Source organism: Heliangelus exortis, chromosome 3 (genome assembly GCF_036169615.1).
Source record: "Heliangelus exortis chromosome 3, bHelExo1.hap1, whole genome shotgun sequence".
Taxonomy (NCBI): Eukaryota; Metazoa; Chordata; class Aves; order Apodiformes; family Trochilidae; genus Heliangelus; species Heliangelus exortis.
This window is the reverse complement of record NC_092424.1, coordinates 87,731,895-87,748,956: the sequence shown is the minus strand read 5'-3', so window position 1 is coordinate 87,748,956 and position 17,062 is coordinate 87,731,895.

Here is a 17,062-nt window from a genome sequence, read left to right as displayed (position 1 = left end):
TTCACCTTTGTTTCAGAACTACCCCAAAAAAAAGCCTGTGTGACTTGTTAAGCTGCCCATAAGAAATGGGTTTTCACCAGTAATATTGCACCCAGACAAAACCTGAGCATTTTTAACAGATTACCAGCTAATTTGGGCCACAACTAAAGGCTTGTCCTTAGAATTCAACTGTATGAACAATTTTGTATTAGTGTTCAGATCTGTATTCAAGTCCTTTTTTTTGCTACTATAGATGTGTACAATGTAATCAGTAGTGGCAATATGGCTTGTAAGAAATGTGCTAGGTGAGAATTAGATCCTCAACTTCATGAATTGAGGATATTATATCAGTATCAAAGAGCAATATTCTCCTTCTCACTCGGGTAACATCTCCATTGTTGTAGAGATTTTTCTAAAACACTGCATTCTTAAAATTATCTCTGTCAAAACTTAATTCTGTGTTTTGTTTTACAGTTCTTTGTATTTCATAAAAAGCAATGTGACAAAACGCTAAACGAAAAACAAGAAATGCATCTTAGTACACGAAAAAGAAAATTTCAGTCTGAGGCATGCTTGAGTACCAGTTCATGGTGGAAGAATAAATACAGAGGTGAAGAAATTATGCACCAAGAAAACTGCATGAGAAATAATGCAGTTCCATTTTCAGTATTTCATTTATGCAATACATTTAAAGACTTTGAAATATAAAATGGATGGTTGCACTGGATGCTTTGGGTTTGACTATTGCATAACATGCAGCCATGAAGTGTGGAGTCTGTTTCAGCTAATTCCAAGTAGGTAATCTCACCACTTTCCTCAATAGTCTCTTTCCTTAATAGTCTCACTATTTTCCTTAGTAGTGTCACTGAAACTATGGTGGAAAACTAAAGGAAAAAGTGGTAGGAATTCCATGGTAGAACATTTAGGATAATCAAAAGTTGCCAGTCTGAGAAGAACTAAACGTTAATTCTAGAAAAATGCACTGTCCTAAATTTTAAAATTTATCACAGTACATAGACTCTCACCTTAAAGTGTTACATTTTTCTTTTCCATTATATAATTGAAATATATAATCAAATAAAATATTAGACTAATTATATTTTTATTAGTGCATCCATCATAATTTTAATACAAGTATGGAAAAGACCAGCTAAGTTTTATAGCAAGATATTAAACAAAATGTACTGGCTTTTAAGTATAATGTCAATGGATTTACAGAATGCTATTTCTGAGTGTATACATTTATTAAGATAAAAACAGTAATTGGACACATACAGATAAGTCTTATAGGAGCTTCACTGAATAGGTGGGGTGTGATTCTCTTATTTCACTTTTGACCAATATAGAATAATTTTGGATTTGCTTTACACTTTTGTTGGTAAGAGGAAATAAAGACTACGCTGCTGTTCATTTAGTTCAGATCAGTCCAACAAACTCTTTAATTGTATGAACAAGTATTTAATCAGGTAACTCTTCTCCATCCACTCTTGAGAGACCCCCCACCTGGAGTACTTTGTCCAGTTCTGGAGCCTCAACACAAAGAGGGCATGGAGTTGTTGGAGCAAGTCCAGAGGCCTAGGAAGATGATCAGGGAGCTGGAGCACCTCTCATGCGAAGAAAAGAGAGAGCTGGTGTTGTTCAACCTGGAGAAGAGAAGGCTCTGTGGAAAGCTTCCATTACATCTGGAGTATTGTATCAAGTTCTGGGCCCTTCAGTTCAAGAAGGAAAGAGAACTGCTTGAGAGAGTCCAGTGCAGAGCTGCAAAGATGATTAAAGGAGCGGAACATCTCCCTTATGAGGAAAGGCTGAGGAAGCTGGGTTTCTAGCTTGGAGAAGTGGAGACTCATTAATATTTACAAATATGTATAGGGTGAGTGTCAGGAGGATGTAGCTAGCTTCTTCTCAGTGATGTCCAATGATATGACAAGGGGTAATGGATGCAAGTTGGAGCATAGAAAGTTCAGTGTAAACATAAGGAAAAGTTTTTTCACTGTGAGAGTGACAGAACAGAGGAGCAGGATGCCCTGTGAGGTTGTGGAGCCTTCCTCTTCTCTGGGGACATTCAGAACCCACCTGGACATGTTCCTGTGTGACCTACACTAGGTGATCCTGTCCTGGCAGGGGGGTTGGACTCGATGATCTCTCAAGGTCCCTTCCAACTCCTAACACTCTGTGATTTCTGTAATTACCTGAAGAGGGCCTACAGGAAAGTGGGTAGGGACTTTTTACAAGGGTGTGTAGCCTAGAACGAAGGGTAATGGCTTTAGACTTAAAGAGAGAAGATTTAGATTAAGTATTAGGAAGGAATTATTTATTGTGAGGGTGGTGAGACACTGGAACAGGCTGCCCAGAGAAGTTGTGGATGCCCCATCCCTGGAGGTGTTCAAGGCCAGGCTGCATGGGGCTTTGAGCAACCTGTTCTAGTGGAAGGTATCCCTCCCTGTGGCAGGGGGATGTTTAAGATGATATTTAGGGTCCCTCCCAAACCAAACCATTTTATGATTCCATGATAGTATCTCCTCATCTCCACTGAGCCAGCTGCCACTTTCCAGACCCCAACTGAACTCTATGCTCTTTGCTGTACATTCAGAGCAGCTCTGCAGAAGAGCATTATTTCTGTCACTAATGGCATGTTGCTCTACACCTTGGAAAAAAATAATAAAAAAAAGATCTCTGGTTTAAAATTCTGTTTCCTGGCCCACACAGGGAGAGATTCAATGTTAGTGATAAAATGCTTTTATTTGCTTTATTCATAGAAGTAAGAGGAAAAATTAGGATTCATCTGTCAACATTCTTTACTTATTATATATGTTGCCACAGGCAAGAAACATGTTGTTGCTAATTATAGTTTACTTTGTTAATCTCACTTTGCTTTAGTTAGCTTGGAAATGTGGCTGCCTACCATGACATGACCCGGGTTCACAGAATCGTAGTATCATAGAATGGTTAGGGTTGGAAGGGACCTTAAAGATTATTAGGATCCAACCTCCCTTCATGGGCAGGGACACCTACCACTAGACCAGGTTGTGCAAGGACCTCATCCAACCTGGCCTTAAACACCTCCAGGGAGGGGGCATCAACCACCTCCCTACACAGCCTATTCCAGTATCTTACTACCCTTGTGGTGAAAAATTTCTTCCTGATACCTAACCTAAATCTGCCCTCTTTCATTTTAAAACCATTATCCCATGTCCTGTCACCATCCCCTCTGTGAAAAAGCCCTCCTGTAGGCCCCCTTCATGTCCTGGAAAGCCCAGTCTTCCCCTTTCCTCTTTTTAAAAATAGGAGCTATGTTGCCTTTTTTCCAACCAGTGGGAACTTCACCAGATCAACATGACCTCTCAAATGTGATGGACAGAAGCTTAGCACCTCCATCCACCAGCTCTCTGAGGACCCGTGGATGAATCCCACCAGGACCCATAGACTTGTGCACCATCAGGTTCTTTAGATGGTCACAAGCCTGTGCTTCTCCTGCAGTGAGTAATTCATTCTCCCGCTTGCCAGAGAAGACAGGTTGCTATGGTTTAGCCCAGCTGGTATCAACCAGGCCTCTGCTTGCCTCACCCCCCAGCCCCACTGTGGAACAGGGAGGAGAAAATCCACCCCAAGTCTTGCTAATTGAGACAAGCGTGGAGAGGCTTTCATTCCCATTATGGTAACAGGCAAAAACCAGACATATTCAACTTGGGAAGGAAAAAAAAAATTAATCTACAAGAAGAAAGAGAAAACATGGCCAGATCTCAATACCTCTCCCCTACCCCGAACCCCTCCCTTCTTTCTGGGCCCAGATCCCTTCACTGCTGCCTCCACCTCAGTGCCACAGCGGATGGGCAGTGGGGGTTTAGGGTCAGTTCCCCACACATTTTTTCTGCTGCTGTTTCCTCTTCAGGGGGAGGACTCCTTAAATTCTTTCCCCACTCCAATGTGGGGTCCCTCTCATGGGAGAGAGTCCTTCAGGAACCCCTCCAACATGAGTCCCTCCCACAGGTGCAGTCCCTCAGGCACAGACTGCTCCAGCCTGGGCTGCACACAGAGTCACGGCTGCTGTGGGAGCAGTCACCCCCTCTGGCATGGGGTCCTCAATGGCTGCAGATCCACATCTGCTTTTTTCCATGATCCTGTACAGGCTGCTGCTTCACGTCTGCCCAACTGTGACACTTCAGGAGCTACAAATACACGTATACCCCACTTTGGTCCTTCAAGGACTCCTCCATGGTGCTTCTTCAGGCAGTGCTCCACTGTGCTGCTCCATAGGCTGCAGGGGAACAGCTGTCATCTCATCACAGGCTGCAGGAAAATCTCTGCTCAGGCACCTTCTTCCCCTCCTTCTTCACTGACCTTGATGTCTTTTGTCTGGCATTGCTCTCTCACCTTTTCTTGCTCTGCGGGTCTTGCTTTTTATATTTTTGCAGTTTTGTTTTCCTTTTCTTGAATATTTACTTGCAGAGGCACATCCAGCTCTTGTGTCTGGAGAAGGTGATCCTTAAATATCAGCCAGTTTTCATGGGTCCCTCTTCCCTCCAGGATATTATCCCATGACATTCTCTTGAGCAGATCCTTGAGGAGGCTGAAATCGGCCCTCCTGAAGTCAAGGGTAGTAAGCTTACTGCAAGCCCTTCTTGCTGCCCTAAGGATCTTGAAAAATGACATTTCATGGTTGCTACACCCAACACTGCCCTTGAGCTTAGTGTGTGTGTAGATGAGTGCGCAGTGTGTAGAAATTTCTTGAAATATTTTTTGGATTTCTGTTGCATTTTTCTGGTTTTTCTGTTTTGTTGTACATCTCAGAGCAAAGTACACATTTGAAATCTCAATACTGCAGTTAAAATAAATAAATAGACTGCATGATTCTTGGCAATCAGGAAAGTTCAATGAAAAGGAAGATGTTTGGAATGCTGAAGGCTAAAGATGAACTAATGTCCAGTTAATAAAAGGTCTGCTCTTGGCATATGTAAGGTCACCAGTTTTGTCTCACTCTGTAGCACTATACTGAACAGATTTTCAGTCCTATGTTCCATAACAGACAATAGTTTCTCTGTCCATAATTGCAATATACATAAGGAAACAACCCAAGAGTATATTCCTCAGCAACTTTGGGAGGTTTTGTATGGTCTTCTTTCCTTTTATGGTCTCTCATGTCTAAAACCTCTGCATCATTTTTATGGGTACTCTCATTTTTTGCCAGGAAATTTACTCTGTTAATTATACCTTTAAAAATTACATTTCTTGTATTGGTTTGAAATACTTTTGCAAAGCATGGCTAGGACTCTTTATCTCCTAAAATAGACGGAACTTAAACTATGCATTTATTGCAGTTTTGTGAATCTGTTATTTTAAACTTCATTTTCCACCTTAGTAGAATATTCTTAACAAAATACTAAACACAAAGAACAATCACTAGCCTGTGATGCAGAACAGTGCTGTGGAATGAAAAAATGAAAAATATGATGTTATTTCCTCTCATTACCTACCCAATAAGATAAAAATGTGTACTATCCATGATTTTTTTGGTGAATGGGACAAGATTTATACCAAGCTTTATGCAGCCAGAGTAAAGGAGATTAAAAAATCCAATTATCTACCTTATAGTCTGCTTCCTCCATATCATAAGTTCTGTTCTGTTTATGCTGTATATATTCCATTCATCCTCTCATTCACTGGTGTAGTTGCTATATTCATACCAGCTCAAGTGCTTAAAGAATGGGTGTGCAAATATCAACAGTTGGAGTTTAGTATAAAAAAGCCCCTTTGTACCCTCAACTTTCTTTGATAATCACACAAAAAAAGTCAGTGGAGAACCAATTATTTAGAGTCTTGGCCAGTAAAGCCTAAAATCTATCCAGGGATGGAAAAATCCACCCTAGCCTCTCTGAGCAACCTGACTCAGTTTTTTATTATTTTACTGGTAAAAGACTTTATGCTAATATCTAGTGTATTTTTCCTAGTGTCAGAATTTCTCTCATTGTAATTTTTGTCCAGAGATTCTTAGCCATCACTGTGCTCCTTCAAGAAAGTTCTGTTTCTGAATTCTGCATAAAGCATCATTAACACCTTCCCTAAGTCTTGTCTTAGCACTGAACAAACTTGGGTTTCTCAGCCTCTTAGACATTTTGTGATCCATCCTCCCAAATATTTTGGTGCTTCTCTGGTGTACATCGATATCATTCTTGCACTGGCAAATGAATACTGGACACAGGACTTCAAATGCAGCCTCACAACCACTGAATAGTTGGGAATAATCACTTGCCTTGAACAGCAAGCAATGCTTCTGCTGACATGGGCCAGAATACATTTGAACACCTTTGCCACAAGGCCATTATATTTGCAAAGCGTTAGGATCTGCAGGTCACTTTTTGGTCTCTGGCATAATTAAATGATATAAATACAATCTTAAATGAATAGTAGGAAATATTATAAAGTGTATGTGTGAAAATGTGTTGTGACAACTAGTGTTTATCTATAGTTGCCTCTTACATGTATCATGCAGAAGGTGAGTTGGTGCTATTTTTAATTATTTAATTATTATCTTGAATGACTGGAAATAAAATATATAACAAAGCCACAGGGATGAAATAATTAAAAATGTAATGGTGTTGACAATACCATTGTATGCTGTTAATTTTTAATGCCAGAAGGTATAACTGAGATCACCAACTCACCTTCAGGTGATAGGCCATTTCTGTGGCAAAAAGGTTTGTTAGCTGTAATGGTCACTTTAAGAAAGTATTTCAGTACTATATAGCTCTCACTAATGTAATTAAAGATATGTAACATAATGCTTATTGTGTCCCTGTGCAATGCTCCTGATTATGACATATTTCACTTATTTTCAGAGGTAAATGTTTCTACAAAAAAAGGAAATTCTATTTAAAATTAGCTAGATGGAGTTAATACTTTAGGAGCAATAAGTGCTCAGAAATGTTCTACCAATTAAATTTGCAAAGTTCACATTACACATGGAAAATTTAAAGCACGCTCTCTTTTCAAACAGCTTGTGTCCTATACGTTTCACTTTTGAATGTGTGTGTATATATATTCTGTATTAGATTATAAGGAATTCTAACATAGTGATAAAGTCATGTAAGTGATTTAAGATTATCGTAGTTTTCCCATCAAGTAGAAAGAAATCACAAAAGTAAATACTGATGTAACATGTTTTTTTATCTGTTTGTCTCAGTATTTTTTTCATCCAAAACAATTTTTCTTTTCTGTATGATAAGTTCAGGGACTATACAAAAAGATACTGATGTGCTGCCAATTTTTTTGCAAAGATTTCCCTTACAAGCTCCCTTTTATACTGTAATTTCACATCTTTGTGAATGGGGTATTCATTCTCAGATAAGATGGGTAAGAAATTAGAAAATGTTTTCTTTTTGAAATAAGAAAGTTCTGTCCAATATCTCTAAACAAAGAAATGCATCACAGAAAAAAAAAATTAACAATAGCACTTACTTTGAATGCTTATACTTTTCTAGAAATAATATTTTATATGTTTTATAAGATAACATTCTGCCTGTTTGCATTTCTATTTTGAACAGACTGGAGTTTTTCATGACTTTGAAAGGTATGTCCTATACAATTTATATTGAAGGAGAACAAATTGATCTGTAATAAAAATACACTTAATTTTAAATCTCTTGTTCTTGTGAATCCCAGATAGTTTAACAGAATCATAGAATGGTTTGCAAAAGTCCTTGAAGATCATCTAGTTCCAGACCTCCAAACCTGGCCTTGAACACCTCCAGGGATGGCATCCACAACTTCTCTGTATAATGCGTTTCAGTGTCTCACCACTCTCAGCCATGTGCAGGATCTTGCGTTTGGCCTTATTGGACCTCATGATGTTGGCATGACCCCACCTCTCAGGCCTGACAAAGTGATCCACTGAGTGGTCCATCCACTGAATCCATGTCTCTACTATCTAGAGACAAGGATGTTGTTTGAGATAGTGTCAGACACTTTGCATAAGTCCAGGCAGATGTTGTCAGTTGCTCTCCCCTTGTTCATCAACACTGGCCCATTGTAAAAGGCCACCAAATTTTTTAGGCATAATTTTCCTCTGATGAGCCCATGTACCTTTGCAGAGCCTTCAGGAAGACCTTATCCATGATTTTACAGAGGGACAGAGATGAGGCTGAATGGACTGTAGTTCCTTTGGTCTTTCTTTTTTCCCTTTTTGAAAGTGGGGGTTATGTTTTCTCTTTTCCAGTCAGTGGAAACTTTGCCTGATTGCTGTGACTTTTCAGATACAATGGGAACAGCTCAGCAAGTTCATCCACCACTTCCCTCACGAGCCACAAGGCTCTTGTCAGGTTCCATGATGGACTTGTGCTCTTTCAGGTTCCTTAGATGCTCTCAAGCTTGCTCTTCTTCTCTTCACCTTTTCTCATCAGTTCTTCTACCCCTTGGAGTAGGAAATTGTCATGCATGCATTCCAGGAACCTCCTGGATTGCTTCTGTCTTGCTGTCTTGTCCCTTCAACAGACAACTGGTTGGCTAAAATCCCCCTTGAGGACCAAGGCTTTTTAAGGTGAAGCTGCTTCTCTCTGCCTATAGGTGGCCTTGGCCACTTGGTCTTCTTGCTCGTGTGGCCCCTACTATGATATCACCTGCCCCTGCCTTCCCTTTAGTCCTGACCTGTAAGCTGTCATCCACTCCTAGAGGTGTTTGTTCCTATGAACCAAAGAGGAATGGCTAAGAAGTTATTTTGGGTTTTGTGCTTGCACCCTTAGCCTTAAATGTGTTAAGTCTGCGTAAAATCTAGTACAGGAACTTAGATTTTTCATATAGGATATCATCTGGATCTTCATATTAAACTAAACTATCTGTTCAAATTTGCGTACAGATCTATTTTGGACATTAGTTTTCCTGTATAGAGCGTGCATATATTTCGAAACACTGAAAAGTGAAATTAATGATACAATTAAACTGCATTTAATTGTCTCTTTAAAATGTCATTTATTACTCTCTTTTGTAATGTTCTAGTAAAATAAGAATATATTTAGGTACTTATACAGTTACTGGTGAATTAGTTTACGAATTGTCCTGCTGATAACCTTTAGAAGAGGGCACTTGACATTTGAAATGACTTGTTCACACTGGAACTCCAAATGTGTCGAATGTCTGTATATGTGTCAGTGAGCATAATTCTAAAAAGAGTTAAAAATATTTTTTAATGGAGAATCTGAAAACTGGATGGATTAGAGACTGTGGGTCATGTTTAATGAAGAAATATGGGCCAACCAAACTGAATCTTCTCTGTCATAATACTTGAAGAAATAAAGAAAAATATGACTCCTTAACATTTATTTACGTTAATGTTTTAAAGAAATTAAATTATTTCAGGAAAAAGAAAAAAAAAATGAAATGTTCTCTCCAGGGAAAATAAAGAATAAGATGCAATTTAGTCAAAATTTGACTTAACCAGCTTGATATACATTCAAAAGCTTATTAACTTATTTCCCATAAAACAGCAAGAAACATTGAGTAGTTATTTAATGCATGAAATCATTACATCTATAAAGCTAAACAATCTAAGTAATTTTTTTTCCATAAACTTCAAGGCTCACATGGGATTTTCATTAAAGTGTGGTTTTGTCATTAGATTTCCCTGTTTTAGAAGTTTTTGTTTTCAATCAAAACTGCAAAACCTGCAAAAAGGTCAAATAGTAAAGTACTGAGAATTTAAACATATGTTCTTAGTGCTTTTATGCAGCCACAAGATACAGAATTCATAGATTTTTAATCCAGTTTTATAAATATACTTACAGTTTATCACTTTGTTATTTTACTACTTTCAGTGATAAATATATTTTTAAGTAACTGCATTTCTAAGGTCACATACACAATTAACAAAAATGCTATACAAATTCCTTCTATTTGGATAGCAAGTGCCGTCTTCATTTGAAAGTACATTCTGTTGCATACTTACATGAGATTTTTTTGTTTTTTGCTTTTAAATTTTAAGATGCAGTAAGTGTATTCATTTTAGACAGCAGTGCAAACTGTACATATAGTAATGGTACACCTTCTCAGGGCTTGAAAAATTTTATGGCTTTGATAGCTTCCATGGCAAATACCTTTTCTATGTTACTTTATATACAACCCCTGTTTCAGAAAAATATGACTAATTTGTCATCATACCAAAGGAAGAACTATTATTTTCTATTCTTTTTCATGCTGGCTTGTAGACAGAGTTGGAAATCAATCACAACAAATTCCTTATCCAATTGTTTGATCAATATTCCATCTGCTGTCCTCAGGGGATTTATTTCTGTTTGTATTTGTGTGTCTGTAACTGTGTCTGTGTAGGTGTGTCTACCTGTGGTATTACCAAATGGTAAACCACCAATTTAGCTTGATAATATTCCCAATATTGCACTGCATTTGAAATTTGAGAAGGAAGTATTAGATATGTCAGTAGCTGATGCATTGTTATCATTAAACTAGCAAATTCCATTTCTTAGTATTTAATATTACTTATATAGTCTCACAACTTCTCTAAAACAGGAATCTAACTGAATTTTTTCTTCTACAAACTGCAGAACTCGTGTTGGGTTTTCCAGTGAACTGTGTTTGCTATCAAGGAATTTCACTGCTCTGTAACTTTTCAACTTTAATACAGTCTGTACAACATCTGAATACTGAAGCAATCCTATTGTTATGTCTCCAAAGCACAGAGCAATAGCAGGGAAAACCTTAAGAGTTTTCAGATTACACTTGTTATTACAGTCAACAAGAAAGCCCTAAAAAGTTACCTCGCAGCCTATTCTAATGCATGCAACAATTACAACTTTCAACCTGCCATGAGCTTGACAATAATGGAAGCCTCTGTCTTCAGTGTCCCACCCCAAAAATTCATGTGATGATGATTTTTGTTCCTGTTGTTGGATTAACTATTGAATCTTAACATCTATCCTCTTCTGATCTTCCTAGAATTTAGAGAAATCCTTTATGAAACCCTCATGAATAGCCTACCCAGTATGAGTGTCACATCCCACCAGGTGGGCAACCCAGGGAGATTTAGGGAGAACTCATTCTGAGAGAGGAGCCAAGATACAGTTAGATCCAGTCCTCCTCTCCAACCTGTCCCTCCCAGGGAGGGTTGTAACTGCAAGCAGGAGAGTTAGGTTTTTCCAGCTGCCCCAGGGTCAGGGTTAACCCTCTCAGTTAATCTTTTTAAATAACCCATTTGATGAGATTAACATCTTGAATTCTCTCTGCAGTCGTCTAAGAGTAAGAACATTACCCAGATGGCTTATACAAAACACTACTTAAAATTGGATAAGATTATAAAGCTTGTCAAAAACACAAAACAGTCTCTCAAAACAACAGGTTGCAACCGGCAAAAACTGAGCAAAATTAGAAATTATGTTACCCTTATGTGCTGAGAATAAGGTTAGAAACAGAGAGAGATAAAGAAATTAATAAAAAGATGAAGAAAGAGGGGATAGAAAAGATATCATCACCCTTAGATCCAGCAATTCTCACAGCATCACATTGTGGTCCTTGGATGGTGGGTGGGCACCCAGCGTTTCAAGTACACCTCTTTCATGCTACGTGGCCCCACCTCTCCTGGGTAAGGCTTGGCCTACTTTGTGCAGACACAGTGTTGGGTTCAAGAATGTTCTGGAAATGAGTTGGTGGGGTACTGGGTTCCAGGTGGTCACTTGACGCCCCTCAGACCAAGCTATGACCCTTTTTTTTTTATGTATGCACTTTGTGCTTTAACAGAAAAGTGGTCTTTCAAAAAACCACCTATCTCTGCAGAGCTCCTCTTGCTGGCTACTCTTCCTCATTGAGTCAGGACAATATTATGTTTATCAGGGTGGCTACCAAATGAGGGGCTTCCTTTGCCAGAACAGTGTTCAGCTGGCTTATCAAATTACAACCCCACCCAAGCACAACGTCCAGTTTGTCAGGGCAGCTGCTTTGAGACAATTATTAATTTCAGGACTCTACAACGAGTCACTGATACAGGTCCATTTACTGATAGACTTGCATTGCATTTTGTTCCCCAGTCACAGAAGACATCACAGAGGAAGTTAAGAGAAAAATCTAGAAGTTAAAGAGAACAAACCTACTTCATAAAATAATTTATAATGTGAAAAGGTATTTTGGGGGAATTTGCCTACTTGCTTTCTAAAACAAAATGGAAAGGGGGAAACATTAACGAACCTCCCTGAAAACTATTCTCTGGAGTAGTTTCTTCCTCTATAGATATTCTACTTTTTTCATTATCCTCTTGGTTTTTGCTTTGAACAGGTGTACTTTTGAATCACTTCTGAATCTTAGCCAAGGAACAACTTTCAAGGGTATTGTGCTATTTATTTAATGATTTTGGAAGCTTTTCTCAGCTTTTTCTGGAACTGTATCTTCCTTCTGCACTCCAACACTAAGACTTAATCGATAAAGGTAATGTAAGTCTCTCTTTTTATTCTTCTCTTGCTTTGAAAAATACATCTCAACCACCTCACCTTTACAATGCCCAGCACAAGAAGTGTCACTGATGAATGACAGTGCAGTGTCCAGCCTTTTTGTTCATATAGTTGTAACAAAGAGATACACACTCATCTCTAACTGACATTTTAAAATCCCATTGCAGTCAGATATTCATATAAAGCCCATGTCTTCTTTCCTTATGTAAAACTGGTTACATGCCATACTTCTTTCCTTCATACAATCTAATTTCTTCAAATGCTCGTGGCTATTCTATTACAAATTGAGGTAGGAGATGTATTCCAGTCTGAATTACACTGGATCAAGTATAGAACAATTTACAAGAGCAATATAAAATCTATATAATGATTTTAAATTTTTAGGTAAGCCGATAAACAAGAAGTAAAAATTGTCTGAAGGACTATACAATATTTTATAAATACATGCACTGTATGAGCTTTATATAGCAAAATTAAGTAACAAACGGAAATACACGTAAAGAGTAAAAATTGGTTCCATATAATGGATTCAAAACTTGTAACTCTTTTTTACCAAGCCCTAATCAAAGTCTTAACATTTATTTTTTTTTTTAACTTTGGTCATATTTTCATAAGTCATAGGGAACATCCTCTTTTATATTCTATTATGCTGTGTGAAAGTGTATGCAATTGCATTTTAGGATAATGCAATTGCATTTTAGTTGCCAAGTCAAAGAGAGCTGTCTCTGTATGAGTAATAATGCAGCAATTTTGTAGTCTAAAATAACTACTGTCTTTTGAAAACTGCATATGAATGAAAAAGGCAGTTCATGTAATATTTTTTAAAATTTTTCAAAGTTCAGTATTTTTGGAGTTGAAAGATCTTGAAAAAAAATATTTTAGGTAAGCATTTAAAGATCTAGCACCGTTTAGGAAAGCATACTTAACTTTCAGTATATACCTCTGCTGTTATAACAAGACTTAAGTGTTTGCTTAAATACAGTAAGAATACAGTAAGATTTTACAGCTGTATGCTAAGTTTGAGTTGAAACATGTCACTATTTAGAAGCTTGGAAGGAAAGGAGTAAAAGTAACATTTGTAGTTCTACCTATAGCAGTATGTGTTACATATAGAATACAATCTTTTTTTCATTGTCCATAAGGATAAAGTATGAAGATTGTCACCTGTTAAATGGAGGTTGGTAATATGCTTAAAACTGCCATGCACATACAAGTTTCTATTTATAATTAGTAAAAAGTCAGCAAAACAACTATGCCATATTTCTGGGAGACAAATTTTCCACGAGTCTTTAAATCCTTAAAAGGACTTATATCAAAAAGATGATTTCCAGATGTCCTTATAAGGACATTTTTGTGGGAGAAGAAAACAAATTTTATAATAAGTAAAAACAGTTTCTTGATAGTCATTCTTCTTTCTTTTTCTAATGGATTGGCAGCTATAGAGCTGGAAACAAAGTTTCTCATCTCCTTGTTTTAATCTAGAAGCTATTCTCTGAATTATAGCTCGTTGTTTATATTAAGATCTTGAAAGCAATTACAGATAATCCATATCTATTCCTGGGGGAGTAGGGAGGAAAGTGCATTTCTTGTAGTTAGAATAAGACATCCAATTGCTTTGTCATTGATGAGGGGTTTTATAGCTTAACTTGTAAACTGTACTGATATCATGTAAATGCAAGGTTTGAAAAAGGTTTAAATTTATATACATTTTTGTGGAAAAAAAATTATGAAATGGTAACATAAAAAAAAAATTACGGTTTTCATACTGGGACATCTTATACAGCTTTTCACTTTTTCACTCTTGACCAAAACCACTTCATAAGATGCCTCATTATGTAACTCACTAATGGCATTGCAGACCTTCAAAATGTCAGGAACTTCAACACTAAGTTCAGATGGGTTTTGAACTCAAGTGAAACAGGTTCCTCACAGCTTGTGATCATTAATTTGCAAGCTCTTGTCAGTTGCATGGTAAGCAGATGGAATGTACTCATCAGGGAGCAACCTAAATGTGAAACAAATAAAAAAAAAGAAAATTGAAAATGATGTCACCAAGCTGTCAGGACATTCAAATACTTCCAGCAATAAGCGTTAAAGAGAACTCAAGTCAATTAAACAAACAAATAAAAAAAGCTATATACAAAAGAAAATAAATTCTGCTATTTTAGTTCCAAATTGCATTTTGAGTGCATTTGAGACTGACACACTCTTTAAAAAAGTTCTAGTTGCTTAGTTTATATAGGGTAGATGAGGGTAGATGAGGCTTCAATCCTTCTGTTATCTGTCCTGTGGTCTACTATTTTTTAAAAAGGATAGATATATTAAACCATATTTCCAGTGTGCTGTATCTACTAAATATTTTTAGTCATACGAATTAAAGAAAAAAAAAAACCCTAACAACAAAATAAGGGTTGTTTTTCCCCAGTTCTCTATTTTCTACTCAGAATTCTAAACAGTTGGCTAATCTAGGGAACAGTATATGACACTGGAAAGTTTTCATTTCAGTATATCATTAGGATAAGCCAAAATTTAGTCACTAGTCACAAATATAAAACATAATTTTCATTAAAGTCAAAATCAGCTTTGGGATTTCATCTCTCTTGATCAGTTGGAACTTTTACAAAGTTTATATGGGTGATGAAATTATATCTAATTTATCCAGTTTGACATATCTCCCCAATCAAATTTACAAAGGAGCAACTATGTTAAATGAGTTACATAAATGAAGAAAAGGGAGGTCCCTTAAGAAATTCCCCTTGATGTACATAATTAAGTGTCTTGTTAGAGACAACTCTAGCAATTCTCTTCTGTTAAAACAATATTTTCTCTGAATTTATGCTAATTAAGAAGATTATCATGAAGTCACTTAGTCTGCTGTTCATCAATCTTTGAAGTTCTTTCTGTGAACCAAACACAAAGTGATACATTTACTCCCTTCAAAGCAAGAGATTTTCTACTTCAGTATGAATATATGGAAACTGATTTTTCTGTTTCTATTATTTCATCACAAAAAATACTGGACTAGTCATGTCAAGTTGTGACTAATTTTGAAAGCGAACTGACATACATTACAGAAGAAGGAACATCACCTCTAGCACAGAAAAGTCCCGGTAACAAAATGGGAGGAACTGTTGCAGAGAAGACTCCCTCTCAGTAGGGCTCCTCTCTGGGTTACCCTCATGCCTCCATTATCCTTAACCTCCCAGCCCCAGGCAGAAAAAAAGCTATGGTTTGCCATGCAGTGATTGGAGGACGTGTCACCCCTTCCGCAGCAGGGCCACCCCCAGAGCTGAAGCTGGAGCAGGAGGAGGGGAGGCAGCAGTCCCTGTGCCCAGTGAAGGGGTTAAACCAGCAACACCTAGCTTAGGCCATGGTGGGGCTAAGATCCTGCACTGCTGGGTCAGTGGGCAGCCAGGGCATCCCCCTGCTAAGGCAGGAACCATATATACTGGGCTACGAGTGAAGTGGTGTAGATATTCCCAAAGACCTCAGGAAGCAAATTATGCATTATGAAGGAAATTAAATTCAGGATAGTCACAGTTAGACAGACTGGTTTCCTATCAAACTTTTGATTAACTTGCAACTGAAGTGAAATGAAGTGTTCAAGGCCAGGCTGGATGGGGCCTTGAGCAGCCTGGTCTAGTGGGAGGTGTTGCTGCCCATGCAGGGGGGTTGGAACTGAAAGATTTTTAAGGTCCATTCCAGCCGAAATCATTCTATGATTCTATGATTCTATAAGAAGGAATAGGAAAGGCAAGTCCAGCGGAAAAAAAGCACCAACATTTTCCAGCTTGACAGTTTAAAGAGACTGAGAGTCCTCAATCTAGTCGCATTATTACTAATTCAGATTAATAATCTTCCTGTAAAATACATGATTTCCAAAGGTAGCAAGTAATCAGAAGAGAATTAAAAAATAGTTAATGAAAACATCTGAATAAAGCAATTCCTGAAACTGTGTGTTATTTGTTAATAGGGTAGCTATGTATAAGTCTTCTTCATCCAGCACTAGCATCCTTGTTTTTTTGCTAAGGAATAAAATGGTCAAAAGAAATACCAGTTTTTCACATTGTGAATAAAATTAAATACTGCACATTAAAATGAAGGTAACAGTGGCACAGAGGAATGGTATCAGGAGTTTGGAGTTTTTTATGTTTTTTAATGTCAAATATTTTGTAATTTAGCTTTTGAAATGAAAATGCTATTGGTTTACCTATCTGCTCATTGAGGAAGCAATATCATCAGTGGTTTCCCAAATGCCTTCTTGCTAATCTAATCAGAAAGCACATTTCTCTTTATGCTTTCATTTATCTATAATGCTTTCCTATTCTAACAGGAAGGAAGGAAAGGAAGCAAGGAGGTAGCAGGTTGTATACAACTTCAAAGTAAGAAAAAAAGCTGCTTTGAAGGCACTTTCATTCCAAACTACTGGCTGCAATTTAGCAGTTCTTAGATAGCTCTGTTGATTTGAGACCTGACCTTATATTCGTAAAGACTTGGTGTAGTTTATCAGTGTAGACATTACATGAGTTCTGTTAGGATCCTTTGCTGTGGAAGAAAGCCTCAAGATTGAAACTGGGTATCTCTGTTAAAACTGTAAAGAAAATGCTGATTATATTATAGAGTAGATGGAAAGAGAAAGGCATAAC